Source organism: Paroedura picta, chromosome 14, assembly GCF_049243985.1.
Source record: "Paroedura picta isolate Pp20150507F chromosome 14, Ppicta_v3.0, whole genome shotgun sequence".
Lineage (NCBI taxonomy): Eukaryota > Metazoa > Chordata > Lepidosauria > Squamata > Gekkonidae > Paroedura > Paroedura picta.
The window spans coordinates 7107636-7124038 of record NC_135382.1 but is presented as its reverse complement, the minus strand read 5'-3'; the positions used below and the strand labels follow the sequence as shown (position 1 = coordinate 7124038).

Genomic DNA, 16403 nt, shown 5'->3' with positions numbered 1-16403 from the left:
CACCAACATTCCTCATGTTAGAAAGTCTCTAATCCAGCCTTTTTCAACCTTTGGACCATGAAGGAACTCCTGGAATATTTTTCAGGCTTCAAGGACCCCTGAAAGTGGTGGCATGCCCCTTCAGAGAAGTGGGTGTTGAAGTAAGATGCAGGAGCCAGCCAATCGATTTATTGATCATTTATCGTTTCCATTGTGGAGAAAGAGACCAGACCTGTAGAGCGACAGGGGAAGGGGGTTCCAGTGACATGTAGTGATGTCAGCAGCCATTCAAATTTCTGGGAAAGGCTGCAAAACCCTTGGGGGGGGGCTCTCATGTAACCCCAGGGTTCCCCAAAATCCCCTGCTCTAGCCCTATGAAGCCCCACTTGGAATTACTGCTGAAAATGTAAATTCCTGTGCTGAGCTCTCCACCTGTCGTCCCACTGCACGAAAAGCCCCTGCCCCTGTTCATCATGCAGCCAGGCATTTCTGTGCCCCTCCCAAGAGGAGCCAGTAATGTGGAGCTGGGTGGGAAACTGCACTGTGAAGTCATGCCATCACAGGGATCCAATGTGTGGAAGAAGGGAGGACCAATCGGGATGAGATCCAGAATGCCTTCTGCAAAGAGAAGTGCCTGTAGACAGACAGATTTCCTGGCTGGATCCTAATGTCAGAGAAGAAGGAAATGTGGGTCTGGAAGCAAAAGGGCAATGAGATGTCAGGGCTTCCCATGCAGTCTCCGTTTCTTCTGAGCAGCTGGGCAATTCTAATTACGCTGCAGCCAATCTTTGTCCCTTAAAGGCATTTTCAAGCTGGGCAGGACTGTATCTAGATCAAGGCTGGTGTGTTTTTCAAAGCATTTGTAGCATTGCTTCCTCCCCCCCCCCCCCCCCGTCTCTGCCTCTTTCTGTGCGTCTTTCTCTCGCAGGCCTTCGCTCTGAGGGAAGACCCTTTCTGTGTGGGCACCATGTGGAGCTCACAGTCGCAAATGGTAACTGGAGATAAACAGGTGCTTTCTTCTTTTGAGAGGCACGTGAGGTCAGCTCTTAAGACACAGCAGAGACAATGGGCATCCTTTCGCCTTTCAGCCTTTCCTTCTGACCACCCAGTAGAAGAAAAATCCCCGGAGTTTCAGAGCTCTGGCTCTGCAAAAAGCCACGGGTAATGCTTCTGTTCTCTTCAAGGTAGATCCTTGTTGGAAAATGTTCAGTGTGATCTTGGTAAACCAATCCCTTGTTGCCTCTTTTTAAAAATGAAATGCCTTTTCACCTCAGGCCTCCATTCCAGTTAAGTTGAGCTTCTTTAAAAATATATTAAGCATGATATCTGAGGTCTACATTTAAGGGGAGGGGAAATTTGGTATGCAAAACTATATAGATCCTGGGAGAGGGGCTCTTTTTTTCTTTATCTCATCTTGTTCCATTTTCTCCTTCAATGGCACTACAGAAATTCTGTCTTTTTTGATATGGAATCCATTGACTGGTTTTCCCAAGTACATCTAGAAGCAAAACAAATATTGCCTGTACCCGGTTTCACTAAAGGCAATTTCCATCTCATGTACTTTGCACAATGAATAATAATTAACATTAGAACTACGACATGTAGATTTGAGCAAAGAGAAGCTACACTTCAACAGCTCCCCCACACCACATTTTTTAAAAAGTATTCAGAAAGAAATCACTCCTACAGGCTGCATGTGCAACCAATTCATCCTTCTAAATTGGAGTACAAAAAGTACCCTGTTTTAGTGAGAAAAGATGGGTTGCTCTCCCTCGGTATAATCACAGAGGGGAATACTTCTCTTAGAGCTATTTCTCTGTCTGGCTGGTTCTGTCAGTGTGCACCACTCGTGATTCACTGTGCAGTGAGCATATTTATTTTGCCATTTAAACTTCTCTATACAAAATTGCTTTTGGAACACAGTGATGGCTGGTGGGGATTTATTCTATGTATGAAATCTGTCTTTTCCCTTAAGTATGCACCTGTGTTCACAAGTGCCTGTAGACTCTGTAATGGGGCATGTACCTAAACTTTGGCAAGCATCAGAATTTGTGGCTTCATCCCTAAGTACTTCCATTGAGTTGTTGGCAGGGGGAGGGGGTAGTTATTCCACCCTATGCTTCAGTGTGCTTTAGGATTATTTCTCAGAGCATTTTATCATCCACAAGATCTTCAAAAGCAACCCCCCCCTCCCAAATGGTACAGTGTTTCTTATCCGTTTCAAGAGCAGGTCTTTGCACTTTGCAATGAATGTCCCCTTCTCCTGGAACCACCCCCACCACCGAAGGCTGGAGGTGTTTGCACATCCCCCAGTGCATTTGGTCTGACAGCATTACCAGGTTTGGTCTTCCGAAGTCAAAAAAACAAGCAACTAAAGAGCCACTGAAAAAATAAAAGCAGCAGAATTGAGAGGCCCTGAAGCTGAGACCTCAAGCACGCTCATTTGTTCAGCACATGGGCACGATCCACCATTAAGCCCCACTGAGTGCTGTGAGCAAAATTTAAAGCCAAGTACAATTCTTGCTCTAAAAGAGCTGGAACACAAAGGACTTAACGGTGGCTTAACTTTTCTCCCATGGCAGTCAGAAATTCAGCTGAGATTCTGATGCGTCTCTTCCCACCTCTGGAAGACGACACAAGGACCCCAGACTCCAGCAGAAAACAAATTGCCATTTGAAAACGTTCCGCTGAGTACAGTTCTGATTTCCCGGGGAGGGGGAGAGATAACCTGATCAATTGAATAAAAAGGAGACACATTTCAGCGTAAATAAATAGGATCTACTTGAGCTGAGACTTTGGTGAATAAATCTAGGCTCCAAGTGAGCCGGAGTCGCCACAGCTGTGTGGAGGAAGGAGAACGACAACAAAGAGACTCCGCAGTCCTGGCTGATGCCTAGGAAAGTCATTGGCTGGCGATTGTGGCTGCCCTTCTGCTGAGCAAATAGTTCAAACTGTTCATTCGCATCTCCTATTCTCCTCCCGGCACATTGTTTGTGCCCGCGCATTTCATTCTGCAAGGAAGATTGCTCTCAGGGCCTATAAGCAAACAGTCCAGAAAAAGAGCCAACTCGCCTTCTCTTTTCCCTGGAGAACTAGCATTTTTCGTTCCAGCTCCAAGCTGTCAGAGAGCTGGAGAGTTAATGTCAGTATCCTGAATTAATTGCTTTAAGCTGCAATGGGCAAAATGTGCCACCAAATGCCCAGAAGATGTTTATTAATAATGTTTCCTTTTTTGGTGTTTGCCGGGGGAGGGTAATTGCTTCAAGCTGTCCTTTCACACACTGTGGCCCCCATCTCACTGTGCAAGTGGCCAGCTCAGCTGTAGGTTACCCTGGCTAAATGCAAAGCACTTATGGGGAATTATGAACGGCTCACCAGGTATCCTACAGCAGTGGGAGAAACACTGGCATGTTCCAGGCAGATGGCTGTTGATGCTGCCGTGTCAGAAATTCCATTTTAGATCCTCAACTGTAGGAACAAGGTGATCCATGAGGGAGTTAAGACAAAGCAAGATCATGTTTACACATAAATATCTTTGGAAATTAACCACACATATACAAACATGTGTGGGAATGACAAAAGAAGAAAAAGAGCACAGGGGTGGGAAATGGATTTTACGTTTAGCCATGCTGTATTTTAAAGTGGTCTCTTTAAGAGAATGAAATAATAAACCAATTTATATACCAATAGACAGCTAAGATCCTGAGTGCCGCTGTGTAAATTTTCCCCCTTGACTTTTCATTATCTACCTGTGCAAAATCAATCTATATGTATGGGATCAACATACAATTGGCAAGATAAAAGAGGAAATAAAATGTGCTTTGCATATCCCCAAGATAGCAGGCACAGCTCCCCCATCTTCACTGCTTTCCAGAGACATGCATTTTATTTTATTTTTTATCCCTTTAATCAAGTTGTAAAGGTAAAGGAGCACTACAGGACAGTGTGGTGGCTGGCCACTGTTTACTCCTTTGCCTGAAAGATTGATTCTGTTAAACGAACTGTGGTTAATCAGTAACTGGGGAAATACCAGCTCTCTTGTACCTTTAATTTGTCCGTGCCACAGGAGAGAGAAAAGTGCCTCTTTCTTCTTTTTTACAGGGTACATTGTATTCCTTATAAAAGAAAATGTCTCTAAGACACCATGTATGCATAATGCTAAGTCTGGTCTGTTGTGCCAGGAGAGGATCATGGACCAGTTGTTTCTACCATATGAAGAACTTAAATGAACTTCCCTTTGGCCAAGTTGTATGGCAAGCACCTTCAAGGTGACAAGGAAGCAGCCAAGCAACAGGAGAACACTGCAGCACCATTCCATTCATTTTCCCAGGGGCACTTTTGAAGTTCTAGCTGTCATTCAGATGAGACCACTTCATACGTGTACGTGCATCACTCTGCTGCAAAATCAGGTGCTGACGTGTAAGTGTGGATGAACTTGCACAGGTTTCATTGACTAGCGATACATGAAGGAACAGCAGAAGGCCTCTGTATTTCCTATGCCAAGAGAGTTCTGGGTCTTCCAGAGGCACACAGGCTCTTTTGTTTTGGACCTGTCTTCAAAGAGGCACACAGTAGGATTTTCCAATATCCAGGAGAGGAAGAAGAAATATTTGCCAGTGGAGGAGTCTTCTGTTATGAACACCTTGTAGGACCAGAACGAGCCAGAACAGACTAAAGAATTTTTTTCACCCCCCTGTTGAAAATTGTAAAAAATTGTTAATTGTATCTGTGTGCCTTTATACAGTAGACCTCTGATGAAGATCTATTTGATCACAGCATACTAGTTCAAGGTCAAAAATTATTTGGCATTATTTATTTATTTATTTGATTTAATTTATATTTTTATACCACCCTTCCCTACGGCTCTGGGCGGTTTACATAAAACATTTTTGAACATTCACATAGAATTACTGGTGGACACAGTTGTAGATGTTTTCTGTGTGCCAAATAGACATTCTTTTCTGGTTTTTAAACATTTGAGCTTTTATAATAACCAGTTTGCACACTCTTCCTCCCATAACACAGATCCAAGCAAGGGTACATTTCCTGACCACAAAGGCGATCCCAAGGGACTCTCTGGCAACAAGGTCAGGGAATGAATCATTCACACAGGGCCTTTTCATCCCTGCAATTCATCATCCATAGCGATTGGGGTGACCCAGTTTTAAGCAAAATAAAACAATGGTTCAGTGGCCTCTTAAAAGCTAACATTTATTTCAATACAAAAACTGAGCCCAACAGCAGCTTTAAGACCAACAAAGCTTTATTCAAGGCATGAGCTTTCGAGTGCAGGCACTCTTCCTCAGACTAAATGGAACAAGGATCATGTGTATGATAATTCTGTGCTAAAACAGCTAATCAGTCCTTTTGAGTTCAGTCGTAGTTCAAAAAAACAAAGAAAGCAACGAATTATCATATGGCTTAATTTGGATACTATGACACAGTTTGCTAATTTGCCACAATTTATTTTGCCTTATATCTCTACACTTATGATAGTTGTTATGGTTCATTCAAGGCGTGAAATGTCAGGACAAGATAGCTGCCAGGACAAGATAGCTGCCAGTTACCTGCAGGGATGCTTCCACGCTTGGGTGGAGATGGATGGGGCCAGCAACTAGTCTCTTTAAATCAGTGGTCCCCAACCTTTTTATCATTGGGGACCACTCAACGCTTGACAATTTTACTGAGGCCCGGGGGGGGGGGTAGTTTACTCCTCTACTCTCAACCACTGCCCCAACGCTCTCTGATCGCTATGGTAATGTTTAAACATCCCTTCAAAATAAGATACAGACACACCACAACAATGAACATAAGGAACATTTTATTTTCATGGAAATTTTAACTCATGACAATGACAGATCAATGGGAACCCTGAGCTTGTTTCTTTGCAACGAGATAGTCCCATCTGGGAGACACCCGAAGTGTGTTGTAAAGGGCCGGGGGGGGGGGGGATGAAGTAAAGGGCTGGGAGGGGGGGGAGAAGGCGTCCTTCGGGGCCCACCTCCAATTAGTCGAAGGACCACATGTGGTCCGCGGCTCACAGGTTGGGGATTGCTACTTTAAATTATTTCCTTTCACAACTAGGAAAGCGTCAGCCATTAATTACTGACATAGACAATTTTAGTTCTCCAATTTTTTTGTGAACTACAACTGAACTCAAAGGACTGATTAGCTGTTTTAGCAAAGAATTATCATATGGCATCACATGGCTTAATTTGGATATTATGACAGAATTTACTAATTTACCACAATTTGCTTTTATCTTATATAACCACAGTTATGATGGTTGTTTATTAGTCTGAGGAAGAGTGCTTGCACTCAAAAGCTCACACCTTGAATAAATCTTTGTTGGTCTTAAAGGTGCTATTGGACTCTATTTTTGTTGTGCTACTTCAGACTAACACAGCTACCCATTGAATTTATTTCAATAGATTCAGGTGGGTCACAATGTTGATCTGAAGCAATAGGTCAAAGTAGGGCAGAGTCTGCACTTACTTTGTTTATTCCATTCTCAATCCTGTTGAATTCAGATCGATTTGAACTCGAGTCTTCCTCCCCCCCTCCATTGAAACAGGAAAGTGTTCTGCACGTGGTTAGGGTAGTTCAGAAGGGGGGGGGGGGAGCCAAGCCTCTTTCTTTCTTTTCTTGAAGGGGGGGGGGGAGAGGATCGAAAAAGGCAGAGAAGGGAGAAAAAATCCAGGACCTACAGAAGTTGAGAGAAATTAGGGGCTTCTCCTTTAAGGCAAACTTGTCACATGAGCAGGTGTAGCCTATCAGAGGTTATCTACCATGGAGCTTGCTTTCCCAATCCGAATTTGAAAAATATTGACGGATAAAAGCACTCTAAGATATCGCACAATAAAGGTAGGGTCATTCCAGATCAATCCTTCTTGCTGCAGAGGGAAAATTTAAATCGCCCAAAATCCAAAAAAATTTAAATCGCCCAAAATCGCATTCTGTGTAGAGGGCAGGGACTGAATCAACCTGGGATTGGAATAAAAGCTCCGTGCAGTTTACACCTAGGAGTCCAGTGGCACTTTTAAGACCGGTAGAGTTGCATGCCACTAGTCTTTCTTCTATTTATTTCCATGGGAGCTCTCCTGTGACAGAACTCGCTACCTTTTGATTAATTATTATTCATTACATATGCCTCTAGCACTTAACCACATGCATAGATCATTCTGGAAATGCCTTGAGTACATAGATGTTGCACAAGATATGTTCAAATGGGCAGCCATGTTGGTCTGAAGAAGCACAATAAAATCAGAGTCCAGAGGCACCTTTAAGACCAACAAAGATTGATTCAAGGCGTGAGCTTTCGAGTGCCAGCACTCTTCCTCAGATGTGATGTTTGAGCAGCAGTCAGCGCACCAAAAAGCTCACGCCTTGAATCAATCTTTGTTGGTCTTAAAGGTGCTGCTGGACTCAGGCTTTCTTGCACAAGATACACCTTTCCCTATGTTGGCATTTAAGCGGCTTTACCATCATGTATTAGCAACAACCGGGGTCGTCTTTTCTGCTTGAAGGGCTTTTCTGAGTTCCATCTTCTCTGTCTCCTCACCTTCTATCACAGTTGCAGGTCCCTCTTTGCCCTGGCCAGGATCTGTTTCTTCATTCTGCTTGCTGAGCTCTGAGCTAGAAATAACTGTTTCCAACTTGGCAGAGAGGCAACTGTGTTTGCCTTTTAAAATATAGCTTTACCTTTCCTTGCGATTGAGAGCGAGATCAAAAGAGCCACACTGATTCTTCACTCTTGGCTGCAACCTGAATTTGAATGTAATCTACTTGAAGAAATGCAGGTTTTACTTTTGCAATATGCTGCCTGGGAGATTTATTTATTGCACTCAATATCATGCTTCTGCAACTGGCCACATTAATCAAATAGCCCAAAATGATTAACTACAAGGCATCTTCAGATATTCATGTCCTGACACCTGGCAATAAGATCTGCACAAATCCTGCAATTGCAACATTTCCGTCTATGGCAAGAATAGCAGCAAACATAGATGGAATCAGCCCCACCTAATATCCGTATCCGCAGAGGCCTGCAGGATTTGACTTGACACGTAAATAGAACAAAAACTCGGCCCACCCGAGTCATAATCCCCTTCCTCTATTATGACTACTAGTTCCTCCTGCTTGTTTCTCATACTCTGTGCATTGGTGTAGAGACATCGTAGTCCATCCTTTGTGTGCCTCATGGTTTTGGTTTTTGAACTTCCTTGTATGGTAGTAGTACCCTGCTTATGTAACATTCCCTGTAGATTTGAGATCTTCTCATGTTCAGATCTTGCCATCACACCAAGTTCTAAATTTACGTCTCACTCCCCCGTTGTGTCTAGTTTAAAGCCCTCTTCACCAGGTGTGCAAAGGTTCTCCCAAAAATACTTCTTCCGTCCCTTTTGAGGTGCACACCGTCTCCTGATAATAGCCCCTCATATTGACATGTTCCAGAAATCCAAATTGTTCCCGTCAACACCATTGACGTAGCCAGTCATTCACTTGCATAATTTTTCTCTCTCTTCCTATGCCTTGGCCACTTACAGGGAGGACTGATGAAAACACAACCTGTGCTCCCAGGTCCTTTACCTTTTCCCCCAGATCCACAAAGTATTTTAAAATATTTTCCATGTTCTGCTGTGCAGTAAATTCAAATTCAAATTTATTTTAATACAACACTGTGGCCAGATAAAACAGATGGCAAGAAAAAACATTTCACAGCAGAAAATTGCATAATCAGGGAGCCAATACAAAATTTAAAATATATAAAATTGTATGATTGATGGGTACATTATAAAAAATGTATAATAAAATTCCACTAAAACATCTTTAGTTAAGCTTAAGTTGTCTTTCCCGTGTGCTAAGCACATGAGCACAAAATTTGGCAGCCTGCTAAATAATATGGCCCCTACTATTCCACAGGAGGAATTTAACTTTTTCTTTGTTTGAGCTGATGGAGGAATCCCTGAGTAACGGGAGGAGGAATTTATTTCTTACAGAGTTGAAGGTAGGGCACCTTAAGAGGATGTGTTCGATTGACTCTGTCTCCCTGGAATTACAGGGGCAGAGTCTTTCAGCTACTGGGGCTTTCTTGAATCGGCCCACTAGCATGGCAGAAGGTTAACGCAGAGCATCTAGCCAGTGTGAATGCTCTCCTATAGTATCTTGTCTCCAAACAGGAGAGATAGTCTGCTGAGGCTTGAATGTATCTGGAACACAGTGGTGCACCATACCTAGGGGAACAAGAAAGATCAATTTGACGCTCTGTATCCTCAGTCCTTTGTTTCAGTACAGTTTTTGCCTGATCGTAACCTAACCCAAGTAGTGAAAGTGAGGAAAAGCCTAATTTTATAATTTCCCTCTCGGTGGCCAACAGGCACTGGAATTTAAAATTGTCACAGAGGATTGAAGGAAGTAAATCAGCTTTAACCATGAAGTTACTGCTTTCGCTTTGAATTTTGGAAACCCTGTCTCTAGACGTATCCATGAGTTCGAAACACAGTTTGGAACCTGAAGTAATACTTTATGAAATTTTGTTTGAACCCGCTCAAGTGGGGCAAAGCAAGAGGTTGGTGGCCCTAAAAAGGTCCCGTACGCCATTTGAGCAATTGTCTTAGATTGGAAGAGTTTGAGTGCCGCTGGAACAAAATAGGCTCCATTGGAGCGATGGAATTTGAGTATATTGAGGGCACTTCTCTCCCCTATGTTCGCAAGCTGTCTACAGTGTTCGTGCCTTGATCCTGAAGCCTGAAAGGTAACTCCCAGGTATTTGAAGGACTTCACCTGTTCTAACCTCTTTCCAGCTAAGCGCCAGGTCCTAACTCTGGGGCGATTGCCAAAGGCCATTACCTTAGTTTTTAATCCATTTATTACCAGGGCTTCTTTCTCACTGTATTTCTCCAGGCTTGCCAGGGTTCTGTTCAGACTGACAGGGGTTCTGGACAGTAAGACCACATCATCAGCATAAAGGAGAACAGGAATGTGCTGCCCTGCTAATTTAGGTGGGTAATAATCTATGGACTCAAGGTGGCTGTCATTAATGTAAAAAATAAAGAGTAAAGGGGCCAATAAACAGCTTTGTCTCACCCCTTTGAGTTTTAATCTGCTCTGTTAGGTGACCTTTCCTACTTCATCTGACTCTGAGTGTGGTCTGCTCGTACAGAGAGCGTATCAGAAAACTGAGTCTTTTATTAATTGTGGAAGCTTCCAGTTTCTCCCATAATGTGGGTCTTGAGATGGAATCAAATGCAGCCTTGAAATCTACAAAAGCTGCATATTATGAGGTCACACTCCGGGAGGAATATTTTTCGACCAGATGTTGTAGTTTTAGACAGTGCTAGAGTACCTCTGCCCTACCTGAACTCTGCTTGCACGGGTACAATGATCCTTTCCTGTTCCAGCCATATGATAAATTTATCCAGCAGATGTCTGGTGTACAGTTTGCTGACAAAACTTAGCAAGCTTATTGGCCTATAATTGGCAGGGTCATTTCTCTTCCTTTTTAAAGAAAGGGATCACAACGGCCATTTCCCAGTCTCTAGGTATCTTTCCAGTGGAGTCAATGAATGTGAAAACAGATGCTAGATAGGGAGCTTGCCAGTCCTTAAATTCTTTAAGAAGTTCTGAAGAGATGCCATCCCACCCAGGGGCTTTCCCTTTCCTTAGTCTCTCAGTGTGTGCAATTATCTCACTCGGGGAAACGGGGGAGGGGGCATTTGGGTAGGTCAGCAGGATCTGGTGTTTGCATAGGATGTAGGGGAACATCATATATGCTTTTAAAATAGGTAACCCATCTGTCCGCTGGGATGATTGAGTCAAGTGGGGTAGGCTCTGTTCTATCATGATTAGTGATCATCTTCCAAAATAAGGATGGGTGCTGGGCAGTATTATTTGTTCCTACATGAATGAGAAGGAAGGGGTCCTTCCTTCCTTCCTCTCCTTTCTGTCTCTCTCTCTCTTTGCCCCATGCAGCACCCTCACTACGCCGCTGCTTCCCCCCCCCACACACACACCTCCATGCCAAACTCTTCCCCCACCGCCGCCCCTCACGACTCGCCCCCCCTTACCCGGCCAGCGGACCCTTCACCTGGCCCCCACCCTCCTTCCCCCCTGCCCCGTCCCCTTTCATTGCAGCTTCCATCCTTCTTTTCTCTCTCTCCTTTCTGTCTCTCTCTCTCTCTGCCTCTTTTTCTACCTCTTCCTTCCTTCCTTCCATCCATCCATCCATCCATCCATCCCTTTATCTCCTTTCTCTCTCCCATCCATCCCTTTCTCTTCTACCTTTCTTTCTTCCATCCCTTTATCTCCTTTCTACCCTTCTCTCTCTCTTTCTCACTTTCTCTCTCTCTCTCCCTCTTTCTCCCTTTCTCTATGCCTTCCTTCCTTCCTTCCCTCCCTCCCTCCCTCCCGTGTTCTGCATCTTTCTCCTCCCTCCCTCCCTACAAACCCAAGACTTCAAAGCAATACACTCCACCATCACACCATGCTAGTACCTGTTGTATTTCCTGCTACAACAGGCTTAAGCTACTAGTCTGTAAATACAACAGGCGCTAACATCCCCTTCCCTTGCTCCGCCTCCCTGGGTAGCCTACCCGCTAGCACTCCCACATTCCCCGAAAACAGAGCAGTTCCACCAGGCCAATGGTTGAGGACAAAAACTGACAATATCCAGCCTCCCTACTGAAAGCATTTAGCAACTCTAGGGGGCTTTCCACACCGGGATCCTTGTAGCAAATTGTTTGCTGAACGAAAAATCGCCATTTAAAATAGTGCAATTCGTCATTATGCATACCTGACTTTGTAGTGGAATCCAGTTGCGTTTCTATCGTTTCCCACAAGCTTCCGGTCTCAGCAAAAATCGCTAGAAAGGAAGCGCTATTGCCGAGCTCGTCCCGCCCCTGGCCGTCAAGCAGCCAATGGGCAGCCGTTAGCATGCTCCCAAACAGTCCCCTTTCCCTTTAAGAAAGGTTTTTTAAAAAAAAAACACACCCATTGCAACGAATATGTGTTGATTCATTGCAATGGAGAGACCCATCAGCTGGCAGGTGTGTTTGAGCTGTCGTTTCATCGTTGCCACGCTCCCCCCAAGTGAAAAAAAAATCCCCCCCCCCTCACGGGCCCGATTTTCGGCCGAAAACAGTGTAAAAAATAAAGGGAAAATACATCAGCAAAAGTTGTTTGTGCTTAGTGACTAAACAGCTCTGGTGAGGGACTGAAGCCGGGGAAGCCTCTAAACAGGCTTGCTGGTGGGTTGAACTTCGCTCGCTCTGAGAAAAAAAAATGGCGATCGCTTCACCGGAAGATCAGAGGAGAGAGCCAGGGGGAGGGACTTTGTAGAAACCACAACAATGGTAACACACAGAACTTTCCCGCTAGTGTTGCAGATTGGTTGCAGGAGTGTAGCGCTTTCCGGAGGGTGAATCCACTTTTGGGGATTTCCCTGAAAGCGCTACAAGGAAGCGCTTTTTGCGGATCGGTTTCAGGTGTGTGGCAGATTGTCAACGACGTTGTGCATAATGGCAAATCAGTAGCGTTTTCAATTGGCAACCATTGTGCGATTTTGAAAGCGTGTGAAAAGCCCCTAGATTATTATCAAAATCTATTAATATCTATTAACAACAGGAATTTTCACATCAAAAATGCACTTTATGTTCCCCCCCTCCCACCAAAGAGAAGGTGGCAACTTTGATCCAGCTTTTTACTTAAATTAACTGAACTAATTTCAAAGTGATTTTCATGTTTGTAGGATATTGTTAGCTGCCCTGAGCCTGTGGGGAAGGGCAGCATGCAAGTCTGAAAATAAATAAATTTATGTTTCCATTTTACGGTGCCATATGAAATAAATGCAAGTTGAGACCTCACTCATAAAGATATGTGCTCATTGCTTTTCTGAATGAGTTACTATTCTGGCCTTCACTCCTGTCCACCAGCCTTTTCTGAGGAGAAATAATTTGGTGTCTGGAATGACAGAGAAAATGCATTTGACTTCAGAGAGAGTTGCCTGTTGAATCTCTGCCTGAGTGTGTGCTCTGAGCTTGCTGCCTTTGAATTAGGAGCCATGCCCAGATCAGTGACTCATGCAGAGAACAAGGGCAAACTCTAAACCTGGTTTTAGGTATAAGAATGAAGTATGTTTCCAATTTTAATTCAGAAGAAGTGTACTTTGGTTGCCAAAATTTGAGGGGGGGGTGGCTTCCGTAGAATTGTGGTAGTCCAAGAGTCTCAGTCTGCAGAATTACAGTCAACCAGCCTCCCCCCACCCCCCATGGAAAGGAGAGGATTACACTCCCCTGATCCTGTTTGTTTGTCCAGTACTATTCTGTTGATAGTATCCTCTCATTTTGTCTGCCCAGATGCCAAAGTAGAATAAAAATGCATCTTATCTGCTGTTAACTCAGGCAGTGATATTCAGAGCATTAAATCCAGGAAGGGGCTGGAAGAGCCAAGATTCATGTGATGTTTTTTGGGGGGAGGGGGCTGCATTTGACAGCAGCATTTACAGCCAAATCCTACCATGAGCAAGCTGCTCTTAATGGCTGACAATGGGAAAGCCTGGGGGACACTGTCACAATGCCTTGTCTACTCACAGAACCTTTGAGCCAGATTCAGGTTGGTTGAATGGCCATGATTCCAGCTACAAAAAAAAAATACAAGGAAAGGTGATAAAATCTTAGAGTAGCAGCAAGGGGACATCTTTAGTAAGCCCAATCAAACAGCTCTGAGTGGTGTTGCAAACATGAGTCCATTGAAGTCTTGGGCTGACCAAGCAACAGTCCTGATGATTTATTCTAATTTCCAGATTTGCAAAAAATGGACAAGTTTTGCTCTCTCAGCCATGTTCCCTCCCTTGAAATAGATATTCTGAACAGAGGGAAAGTCTCTGAACCAACTGATAGCTCACAGTATAAATATGCATATTTCTATGGGAAATTCCTTCTAAGGTCAGAAATGCACCCACCTCACACCATCAGAAAAGGCAAATTGGAAGGTCTGGGTTTGGTCATGTGGATTTCACATAATGGTGCCCATATAATTAGGATGCTTAGGGCTGATCCTGTGTTGAGCAGGGGGTTGGACTAGATCACCTGTATGGCCCCTTCCAACTCTATGACTCTATGACTCTATGATTCTAATGTAGCAGCACTCAGAACATCCCTGCATCTCTCAGATGTGGGTTGCATGAGACTTTCTGAACAATCTTTCACAGATCTTTGCATCTCTGGATGGAATAAGGGAGAAGTAATGATGTGCACGTGTTTCTGCTTCTGATTTCATTTGCATATGCAAGTATATTTTGTCCTGTGATCTTTTCATATATACTCACTTCAAAAATGATTAGATTGGTGTTAAATAAAAAAACAAACATTAGTGATCTTTGGCTGGGACACAACGTTTTTGCTTGACACCTGGAAATGAATAAACATCTGGCTTCTCTTCCACCAAAGGGCTGCAACATATAGAGGCTGGGAATCCAAGGGGGCTGGGGTCTCACCACAGGGGCTATGTTGCTTTGTTTGCCTCCATGTGTCTGTTTCGAAAGGGATGCTTCTCTCCTCCTGTTATAGTGGTAGAACTTTCCTCCAAGCTGGAACTTAAGTAAGCTTCCCACCCACCTCCAAAAAGTGAGGCTGGGAGAGCTATCTGGGCAGGGTTCTCAACACTGCTAGCAAATTCTGGAAAATCTACATGATAGTGCCTGGAAGTGAGTTCAAGAGGATGTGATGACACTTCTAGGTGATGCTCAAGACATTTCCCTTAGTCTCTATGGTTTTTACCATAGAGCAGTGGTTCTCAACCTGGGGGTCAGGACCCCTTTGGGGGTCGAATGACCCTTTCACAGGGGTTGTGGCAGGGGGAGCAGTTTGGCGGATGGGAGGGCTGCCAATGTTGCTGATCCTCCTGCAGGCGCCTGCACTTGGCCACCAGGTGCCCCAGCAGTGTGTTAAGCACAGTGCAGTCTCCCACCAGGTGCTCCAGGTGGCGGCACAACTCGGCAGGACAAGAGGCAGAACTGATCTAAGAAACCCCGGGGAAAAAACTAATTTATATACAAGCGTGAAAAATGGATCTTCACACCATTGGTCAGTTTCGGTTTGATTTCTGAGAAAGAACCCTTGCATAATTTTATGGTTGGGGGTCAGCATAATATGAGGAACTGTCTTAAAGGGTCGCGGCATTAGGAAGATTGAGAACCACTGCCATAGAGACATGGGGAGCATGCTAGAACATCACTATGGAGACTGTTTTTCTCTTGTTCCTCAATCTCTCAAGGGCAAAAAATTGGGTCAGGGATAGGGAATTCCCCACTGGGCCAAGCATTTGGGAAATCTCTAGAAAAAATGCACTTCCCAGTATTACATGGAGGGTGGAAGAAGCTCCACAATGGCTAATTTGGTGTAGTGGTTAGGAGAGCCAGTTTGGTGTAGTGGTTAGGAGTGCGGACCTCTAATCTGGCATGCTAGGTTTGATTCTGCACTCCCCCACATGCAGCCAGCTGGGTGACCTTGGGCTCACCATGGTGCTGATAAAACTGTTCTGACCGAGCAGGAATATCAGGGCTCTCTCAGCCTCACCCACCCCACAGGGTGTCTGTTGTGGGGAGAGGAATGGGAAGGCAACTGTAAGCCGCTTTGAGCCTCCTTCAGGTAGGGGAAAGCGGCATATAAGAACCAACTCTTCTTCTCCTAATGTGGCTCTAGATGTGAAGTGCTGCACTCTGAGATCCAGATTTATAGGGCTGGTGCTGCTACCATCCAGAGGAGGAGCTGTATTAGTTGGTTGTGTCATAAACCAGTGATCCCCAACCTTTCTGAGGCTGGGGACCGGCAGGGCAGCGAGCCGCGAATGCGTGAATGCGTCATGCGCGACCGAAATCGTGCATGCGCAGCACTTCCACTGCCAGCTCATGGCAGTTTACATAAATCTAAAATCCCATAAAACAGTAGTAGTAGTAGTAGTAGTCGTAGTAGTAGTAGTAGTAGTAGTAGTAATAGGAAGAAGAAGAAGAGTCGGTTCTTATATGCTGCTTTTCTCTACCCGAAGGAGGCTCAAAGTGGCTCAAAGTAGCTTATAGTCGCCTTCCATTTCTTCTCCCCACAACAGACACCCTGTGAGAGAGGCTGAGAAAGCCCTGATATCACCGCTCAGTTAGAACAGCTTTATGAGCCCAAGGTCACCCAGCTGGTTGCAAGTGGGGGAGCCCAGAATTGAACCCGGCATGCCAGATTAGAAGTCCGCACTCCTAACCACGACACCAAACTGGCTCTCCAGTTATGATCTCCAGTTATCATCTCACACCACAGCTGTTCACTGCCTGGGGTTGCAACTTGTTTTGTGTGGAATTGCTTATGGTGCAGACCATTGGGATTGTCTGATTTAGGATCCGCATTCATGCAAATGCAGGCCTGTGAGGACATTTGACAAAG

At 44.6% G+C, this 16403-nt stretch overlaps 1 long non-coding RNA gene across 1 annotated transcript in view; it reads right to left on the bottom strand.

The window, feature by feature from the left end:
• Positions 1-884: 884 nt before the first annotated feature.
• The window catches only part of LOC143823502 (uncharacterized), a 31009-nt gene continuing 15490 nt past the window's right edge, over positions 885-16403 (bottom strand). The window contains exons 2-3 of the long non-coding RNA XR_013226496.1: positions 13566-13612; positions 885-9212 (exon numbers count right to left, since the gene is read on the bottom strand). This is a non-coding gene — a long non-coding RNA (uncharacterized LOC143823502). The remainder of the gene's footprint in view (positions 9213-13565; positions 13613-16403) is intronic.